General features: G+C 56.2%; 1 protein-coding gene across 3 annotated transcripts in view; it reads right to left on the bottom strand.

The window, feature by feature from the left end:
- PCGF3 (polycomb group ring finger 3) overlaps positions 1 to 9,050 on the bottom strand; it is a 72,283-nt gene extending 63,233 nt beyond the window's left edge. For all 3 annotated transcript variants that reach the window (XM_017538939.2, XM_037742158.1, XM_017538937.2), the window contains exon 1: positions 8,854 to 9,050. The gene's annotated coding sequence lies outside the window, so the exon portion shown is untranslated. The remainder of the gene's footprint in view (positions 1 to 8,853) is intronic.
- Positions 9,051 to 9,261: the final 211 nt, after the last annotated feature.

Genomic DNA, 9,261 nt, shown 5'->3' with positions numbered 1-9,261 from the left:
GGTCCCAGCACTCACACCCGATTCTCACACTTGGTGTCTACAGGTCCCAACACTCACACCCGATTCTCACATTCACAGGGTCTACAGGGTCCCAGTACTCACACCCGATTCTCACACTCACAGGGCCTACAGGGTCCCAGCACTCACACCCAATTCTCACACTCGGTGTCTACAGGTCCCAGCACTCACACCCGATTCTCACATTCACAGGGCCTACAGGGTCCCAGCACTCACACCGATTCTCACACTCGGTGTCTACAGGGTCCCAGCACCCACACCCGATTCTCACACTCGGTGTCTTCAGAGTCCCGGCACCCACATCCGATTCTCACACTCACAGTGTCTACGGGGTCCCAGCACCCGATTCTCACACTCACCGTGTCTACAGGGTCATAGCCTGGAAGCCCAGTTATCTTGCTCAATCTGCACAGAAGCAGGAGAAAATAAAAACAGGCCCAGAGGCTGTGGGACGCCCCTCTGTAGGGCTGGGAGCAGCTGAAGGAGCTACCCAATTGCCAATGCTCAACCCAGCAAACGTGAGGCAGCTCCAAGGGTAGGGCCAAGGCCAGTAGGGCCTCCAGCCTGAAACCTCATTAGGAGCCGCTAGTGTCTGCCCCCTCACCCCTCCAGCATGGGAACTGCTGTGGCCCAGGGAGTCCTGGCTCGCTCCATGTCCCTGTTTTAACAGAGCAGCTGGGCCTGAACTGGCAAGTGGCCGTCTCGGCGCCCAGGTCCACCCTGGTGCTGCACCCATGCTAAGCACATCACCTGGGGGTGGCTTCAGGACTCTGAGCTCATGCTATCCTCAAGAAGATCCTGGGAACCTTGGAAGGGAAGGGGTGAATGCAGCGTGCATTTATGAAGGATATAAATTTGGAGTCACCAGAGGCCAGACTGCAGCAGGCAGAATTTGGAAACAGTGCCGAGAATCTGGAACTCTGGTGTATACAGACATCCTCCAGTTATTCACATCCTGACCCAAAGACTGCTCTAAAGGGACTTTTGAAGCTGGAATTAAGGTTCCAAATAAGCTAACTCAGAATTGGGAGTGCCAGGTGTGCCTGAGCTCATGACAAGGGTCCCTGCAGAGACAGAAGGCTCAGGGCCAAGCCTCTGCTGGACTGGCAGAAGCCAGCGGTTGGAAAGGACGCAAGCCGGGTCCATGGACAGAGAGCCAAGACCTCCAGCTCCAGGGGATCTCGCCTGGAATGGTCAGAAGGGCCAGGACCTCCAGGACAAGGCCAGGCCCCAGCTGATTCTGGCTGAGGAAAAGGTGGAGACATTCTCAAGACAGCTGGGGAGACACAGAGTGGCCTGGGGTTCAGCTGCCACCGTGGAGTATGTGCCACCATCTGAGGGTCACAGTGGGGTGCAGCAGCATGGGGTCCCCCCTTGTTCTTGCTCTCAGGTGGGACTCTAACCTTCCCAACAAGACCCATCTGTCAGGAGCCAGGACGTATTCAGAGGAGGAGAGGAAGCACAAGTGGGTGTGGGTGGCAGAGGGTGCCGTCCTGGTCTGTTCAGGTGGCTGCAACTGAGGCACCTTACACCAAGCAGCTGACAAACCACAGAACGCGATTCTCAGTTCTGCAGGCTGGGAGTCCAAAATCAAGATGCTGGCAGATTTGGGGGCCAGTGGGGTCCGAGTCCTCACAGGCAGCGCCTTCCCTCATGTCCACAGTGATAGAAAGGGGCTAGCCCTGGTCATCCAGGCAGAGCCTCCTGAGGGCCCCACGCCCGACATCACCACCTTGGGGATTAGGGTCCCCCCACGGATTCTGGGGGACACAGACGTTTGGACCACAGCAGATGCTCACTGTATAATTCTCTACGTTATTCTCTATTGTGATTTTTTTCTTAATAAAAATTTGGGTAAAAAAGGAAATTAAAGTCACTTAAAATTGAAAAAGTTGAAAGGCGAGCCCTGGAGGCCTCACATTTCACCCACGCCGGCCCTGTGCACCCTCTGCTGTGCCAGGATCATGCTGGTCTGATTCCTCGGCGGCAGCAGGAGTCAAACATGTTAATATGCACGCTGCTCAGAACAGCTCCACACAGCATCCATGAGAATCAGCGTTCGGTGACTGTTTATTGAGCGCCTAATATGGGCCAGGCCCTAATCAAGAACCTGGAGATGTAACAGCTCACAAAACCCAGACAGGAGATGTAGCCACAAGGCCGACAGCCCCCACGAGGCCACACAGGATCCATGAGGCCTACACAGCCCCCATGAGCCAACATAGCCCCGCCAGGCCCACATTCCCCATGAATCCACACAGGACCCACGAGGCACACAACCCCCATGAGCCCACACAGCCCCCCACAAGCCCACACAGGACCCACCAGGCCCACAGCCCCCATGAGACCACACAGGACCCACCAGGCCCACAGCCTCCACGAGATCACACAGGACCCACCAGGCCCACAGCCCCCATGAGACCACAGAGGACCCACCAGGCCCACAGCCCCCATGAGACCAAACAGGACCCACCAGGCCCATAGCCCCCATGAGACCACACAGGACCCACGAAGCACACGGCCCCCACAAGACCACACAGAACCCACGAGCCCACACAGCCCCATAAGGCCCATAGGCCCCCAGAGGCCACACAGCCCCATGAGGCCCTACGACCCCCACAAGGCCACACAGGCCTCACAAGGCCACATAGCACCCATGAGGCCCACGGCATCCATGAGGTCACATAGCCCCCACCCAGAGGCCCACAGGACCCATGGATTAGAGGGAGCTTCAGGGAGGCCTGCAGACAGATGTCCTCTTTGCATCTATTGCTTATTAAATGTCTGGAATTTGCTGCTAATGTATCAAACCCCAGCAAGTATCAATGAATTTGCGAAAAAAAAAATAAACAAGCCAAAAAACCTCAATTAACCTCCACTCTCTAAGTGTACGTAAATATTAGAGTTTATTGGCCGGGCACAGTGGCTCATGCCTGTAATCTCAACACTTTGGAGGCTGATGTGGGCGGATCACCTGAGGGCAGGAGATCAAGAACAGCCTGGCCAACATGGTGAAACCCTGTCTCCACTAAAAATACAAAAAATTAGCTGAGCGTGATGGCGTGCACCTGCAATTCCAGCTATTCCAGAGGCTGAGGCAGGAGAATTGCTTGAACTCGGGAAGCAGAGGTTGCCATGAGCCGAGATCATGCCATTGCACTCCAGCCTGGGCAACGAGAGCAAAACTCCGTCTCAAAAAAACCCAAAACAAAACAACAAAATTAGAGTTTATCTTTTAAAAAAAGCAAGTCAACATAACAATAGGTTGAAGGACTATATTTTCCAGAGAGTATTAGTTCCTATCAATGGGAGGTTTGCTTCATTTAGGGGATAATTCTACAAAAACACACCCTGGCAATGTTCACTGCTGCTTTTTGTCATTCTAGCTTTTGCACAGCTCAGTTCTGGGGGAGAAACGTGGCCGATCAGGAAAGACAGTTTTGTCGTTTTTCTTAAGGCCTCACATTTTTAAAATTCAATGATAAACTATCAACGTAGGAAATTAAAAATAATTTCAATTTTTAAAGCACAATGAATTGTGCCATATTTTGCAATATTAACAGCAAATATTAGAATAAAAAATAGATCAACAACAGGAAACTGTCCCTAAACTTCACTGTATTTCAACGGTAAACGAAAAATTACATTTTCTTTTCTGTTTTTTTTTTTGAGTCAAAGTCTCGCTCTGTCATCCATGCTGGAGGGCAGTAGTGCTCTCAGCTCACTGCAACCTCCACCTCCTGGGTTCAAGCAATTCTCCTGGCTCAGCCTCCCGAGTAGGTGGGACTACAGGTGCCCACCACCACGCCTGGCTAATTTTGTAGAAAAATTACATTTCGGGCTGGCGCGGTGGCTCAAGCCTGTAATCCCAGCACTTTGGGAGGCTGAGGCGGGTGGATCACGAGGTCAAGAGATCGAGACCATCCTGGTCAACATGGTGAAACCCCGTCTCTACTAAAAATACAAAAAATTAGCTGGGCATGGTGGTGCGTGCCTGTAATCCCAGCTACTCAGGAGGCTGAGGCAGGAGAATTGCCTGAACCCGGGAGGCGGAGGTTGCGGTGAGCCGAGATTGCGCCATTGCACTCCAGCCTGGGTAACATGAGTGAAACTCTGTCTCAAAAAAAAAAAAAAGAAAGAAAGAAAAATTACATTTCAACTTCAATTGTAAGGCTGCAAACAAAATAACAAACCCTGCCATTTGCTCTTGTTGTCCAGGCTGGAGTGCAGTGGTGCTATCTCAGCTCATGCCTGTCATCCCAGCACTTTGGGAGGCTGGGGCGGGTGGATCACCTGAGATTGGGAGTTCAAGACCAGCCTGACCAACACAGAGAAACACTGTCTTTACTAAAAAGTACAAAATTAGCTGGGTGTGGTAATACATGCCCGTAATCCCAACTATTTGGGAGGCCGAGGCAGGAGAATCTCTTAAACCTGGGAGGTGGAGGTTGTGGTGAGTTGAGATCGCACCACTGCACTCCAGCCTGGGCAACAAGAATAAAACTCTGTCTCAAAAAAAAAGAGAAAAACAGTAACAATATACACCAAAACAAGACTCACTTCATAACCCAAATGAAAACACCCAAGTAAACAATTGTAGCCCCCGGTGAAGGGCCCCTGCGGAGCCGCTGACAGTCTGCAGAGTGAGGTGTGGTGGGAGGGGCAGGCTGAGGTCTCCAGAGTCCAGGGCAGGTCCCCTTCACAGCCCTGGCTGCAGCCCAGAACTGGTGGGAGGCATGGGTCCAGCTCCCTGTGGGGCGAAGGGTGTGGGCTGGGGGCAGAGGCTCTGGCTGGCAGTGGTGCCTGCACCCTGGATCTAAGCTCTCACACGGGCCAAATGTCCAACACAGTCAGGGTCTCACGTCTCCTACAGCACCGTTATGAAGTCACAAATAACTGCGGGCACGAGGCTGACAGTGACTGGTAAAAACATTTCCAACATATACTTAAAGTGGTTTAGAAAAACTTAACGGAAGTCGATTGATAATTTCTGGAGCAAGACCACTGGCAGGAATAAAATGAGGGGACTCTGAGGACAAGTAAAACACTTGCACTTGAAGCTGTTAGAATCTGACATCAGTGACACACACCCTGTCATTTAATTTGCAGGGTCTTACGGCTTGCTACTCATATTCCAAATTGCAAGTTAATTCCTAAGAATCTTTTTTATCTGTAATTTATCTTCCTTTACACATCCCAAGTATCTCAATCATGACAGTGACATTGGAGAAACCCACAGCAATTAAAGAGACAGCTGGATGGTCATACCCCCCGTCAACACATCAGTCTACACGCCATCACTGATTCACTTACGGGCTGTCTCTCTAGTGCCCTGGCAGATGCCAGGCTCACAGCACCACTACGCTGGGCAGGCTTTAGGTGGTTCCAGTGACCACACCTGCCTACGCTATGCTCACTGTTTGGAGTTCCCTCCCAACCACGTAGGGGCCTAACGACTCACTTCTGGCAAAGAGAATTTGGCAAAAGTGATAGAATTGTCACTCCACAGTCTGGGACGTCCTTCCTGTCCCTCTCTGGGTTGGCGTGGGCACCCTCGGAGCTGCCCTACAGAAAAAGGAACTGAGGGCTCCAGCCCACAGTCATGTGACGCAGCCTGAGCGCAAACACTCCCAGTCCAGCCTTCAGAGGAGACACAGCCCCAGACGGGAGCCTCCTGAGCCAGAGGAGACACAGCCCCAGATGGAAGCCTCCTGAGCCAGAGGACCCGCCTGGAGCCCTGACCTACAGAAACAGTAAGATGCTATCTGACTGTCAGTTTAAGGCACAGGTTCGGGTAATCTGCTCCACTCAGGACAGCCGCACCTCTAAAAACCTGGGAACCAGACAGCACAGAGCCAAACAAACCTGAATACTCAGCTTCACCAGCCTCTTCCACAATTTCACAAAGCAAATTAAGTTTTAAATACAGTAAGGATATGTCAAAAGAGCAAATCAGAAGGAAGTGTTGAGTAAAAGGTCCCAGGCGGTTACACTGGGCAAATAAAAGCTTCTAGGTCTAGGCTGACCAGGCAGGGACACATTTGGCTCACATTCAGTACCCTCAAATGTTAAGCTGAAAACCTAAAGTGGTTTTCTTCTAAGTAACCAAGAAGTGAAGTTGTGGCAAAGATGAAATCCCGAACCATCTGATTCAGTGTTTCTCTTGGGAGTCCAGAGAGCTACAGTTTTAGGGTTACACCTCATCTTATTGCCCAGCTTCCAGACAACTGTGCACGCCTAATCTGAGTGGATGTCTCTGAGGATCTACCAGCTTCCATTCATTCGTTCATGCATCATTCACTCTTTCGGGAAACGTGCGCTGCACGCTAGCAGCCATGCCGTACCCTCTAGGAGCAGGCTCCTGGGCTGACCACCCTTGAGAAACACCCTGACACGATCTCACTGGATAATCCTTCCCTAGTCAAAGGACAGCACAGACCACTCACTGTGAACACCTCACGCAGTATAAAAACTGCACCCCACGCTTTCATTACCACTTCCAAATTAAAGGAAAACACCCACAAGTTCTAGATAAAAGGCTGATTCAAAGGTTTGAAAGAAATAAAGACCCCCACCCCATGCCCCCCGACCAGGATGCTTCAATTCCTTCCCTTCCTGGAGTGGAGAGGGGGTGGGAAACAGCCATGCCTGCTACAACTTTCCTGACTTCGACCAACAGGAGTCCACATCCCAGTTAAAATCCAACCCTCCTTTGAGTCTCCCAGACACTGAAAACGCCTCTACACTGAGGAAGGGGGCACTCACGTAACCTTGGAGGTGGGGAGAGGCGCAGGAGGATTGAAGGTCCTGGACACGGACCATGGCCAAGGCAAGGGAAGGACAGCAGCCCTGGACAAGGAGCTGACAGGAGGGGAGGGCACAGTGCCAGCCTGAGGCGTAGAGCCTGTGGGCTGGGAGCTCCTGGAACCCTGAGTACCCTGCCTCATACCTGCCCCAGGTCCCAGCCTAGGGAGCTTGTGTGCAGGGGCTGTGGGGCTGGCCAGGGTCTCATGGAAAGGGCCTCAGGTACCAGGATGCCAGATGCCTGGGCCTCCACAGCAGGTGCATTCAGCTGAGTGGGCTAAGCAGATTCAGGACACCTCTGGATCCCACCCCAGGGTCCCTGTACTTCTTACAACCTAGTCTTGGGGTCTACATGCTCTTCAGCGACTTGTTCAGGAGTCCCAGCTCCTCTGAGGGCCTGTCTGGAAGTTCTAGCTCTCATCAGGTCGTCCTTGAAAGCCTAGCCTTCTCCCCTCCCCCATCCATACCCAGTGTCCCAACTCTAAGTGACCCCATCTGAGGTCCTGGTCATCTAGGACCCTGTCCATGTCACAAGTCCCTCTCACTGTCCAGTCTCAGGGTCCCAGACTCCAGGGGGGAGATGGGGCTGTCTCAGGGTACCAGCCCTCGAGGGGAGATGAGGCTGTCTCTGCATCCCAGCCCCCACCAGAGATGGGGCTGTCTCAGGGTCCCAGCCTCCCAGGGGAGATCTGGCAGTCTCAGGGTCCCAGCCCCCAGGGGAGACAGGGCTGTCTCAGGCTCCTGGCCCCCCCCAGATGAGATGGGGCAGTCTCAGGGTCCGAGCCCACCTCCCAGGGAGATGGAGTGGTCTCAGGGTCCGGGGTGGGGGAGATAAAGCTGTCTCAGGGTCCAAGCCTCCGGGGGAGATGGGGTGGTCTCAGGGTCTGAGCAGTGCTCACAGGACTGCTTCAGGGTCAGGTCCTCCGGAATGACGGTCGTGGGGTCCTGGCCCTCATCTGTGGCCCACTTTAAGGCGGGACCTTCCTTGGATACCTGTTCTGGCGTTCTGGCATTCTTTGGGTTCTGCCTGGTCCCTAGGTCTGATCCTCCTCCATGATTTTTCCCAGGGTCCTAGCCCTGCCTGGTCCCTGCCAGGTGGCCAGGTTCGACCCTCCTTGGTGACCCATCTTGGGGTCCCAGCTCTTCTCGGTAGCCTGTCCCAGGGTCAGACCCTCCTGGATGACCTGTCCTGGCACGCTGGGGGTCCCGTGCAGTCCCAGGGCCCAACTCTTCTCAGGTGCTGGCTGTCTGAGGACCCAGCCCTCCTGAGGTCCTGCCTGGGCTAGGGTCTTGCCCTCCCTGCGTCCCCTGCCTGGACTGGGTTCCCCGCCCTCCCGGGGTGCTGACTGGGCTGGGGTCCTGCCCTCCTGGGGTCCTGCCTGGGCTAGAATCTTGGCCCTCCCGGGGTCCTGCCTGGGCTGGGGTCTTGCCCTTCCTGGGTCCTGCCGGGGCTGGGGTCTTGCCCTTCCTGGGTCTTGCCTGGGCTGGGGTTTTGGCCTCTCTGGGTCCTGCCTGGGCTGGGGTCTTGGCCCTTCCTAGGTCCTGCCTGGACTGAGGTCTCGGCCCTCCCGGGGTCCCTCCTGGGCTGGCGTATGGGTCCTGCCTGGACTGAGGTCTCGGCCCTCCCGGGGTCCTGCACGGGCTGGGGTCTCGGCCCTCCCGGGGTCCCTCCCGGGCTGGGGTGTCGGCCCTCCCGGGGTCCCGCCCGGGCTGCGGTGCCGGGCCTCCCGGGGTCCCGCCCGGGCTGGGGTGTCGGCCCTCCCGGGGTCCCGCCCGGGCTGGGGTGTCGGCCCTCCCGGGGTCCCTCCTGGGCTGGGGTGTCGGCCCTCCCGGGGTCCTGCCCGGGCTGCGGTGCCGGGCCTCCCGGGGTCCAGCCCTCTCCGGGGCCTGCCAAGGGCTTCCCCGGCCAGGCCGTCTGGGACGCCAGAGAGCGGGCCCGGGGTTCGGAGCCTTCCGGGCCGGACCGGGCCGAGGCCGCAGCCTGAGGAGCGGGCGCCACAGGCCCAGGCCAGGCGGGGAGGACTGACTGACCTGCGGTCTCGGGGCTGCGGCCGAGCGGGGCGCACGCGGGGTCCTCGCCGGAGGGGGGAAGGGGCGCCGCTCCCTCTGGGTCCCCCCCAAGAGGAGGAGAAAAAAGCCCGTCCGGAGTTTAAAACAAAGAGGCGGAAATGCCCGAGCTGAGCCGAGCGCCGCGTCGGGGGCGCCGCGCTCAGAGCATGCGCGGTGTGTGGCTCGGCTCCCACCCGCCGGCCGGGGCGGGGGCGGGGCCGGGAGGTAAAGGGCGGGGATAGGGGCGGGGATGGGCGTGGTCAGAGGGCGCAGGCGCGTCGGGGCAGGACTCGGCCGAGGGACCCGCGGGGCGCGAGGACCAGGGGCGGAGCAGGGGGCGGGGCCACTGGGGGCGTGGTCAGGAGACCGACGGGGCCGCCCTGCGCCGGG

The sequence above is a fragment of the Cebus imitator genome, unplaced genomic scaffold (assembly GCF_001604975.1).
Source record: "Cebus imitator isolate Cc_AM_T3 unplaced genomic scaffold, Cebus_imitator-1.0 Scaffold117, whole genome shotgun sequence".
NCBI lineage: Eukaryota > Metazoa > Chordata > Mammalia > Primates > Cebidae > Cebus > Cebus imitator.
This window is presented reverse-complemented; position numbering and strand designations above follow the sequence as displayed.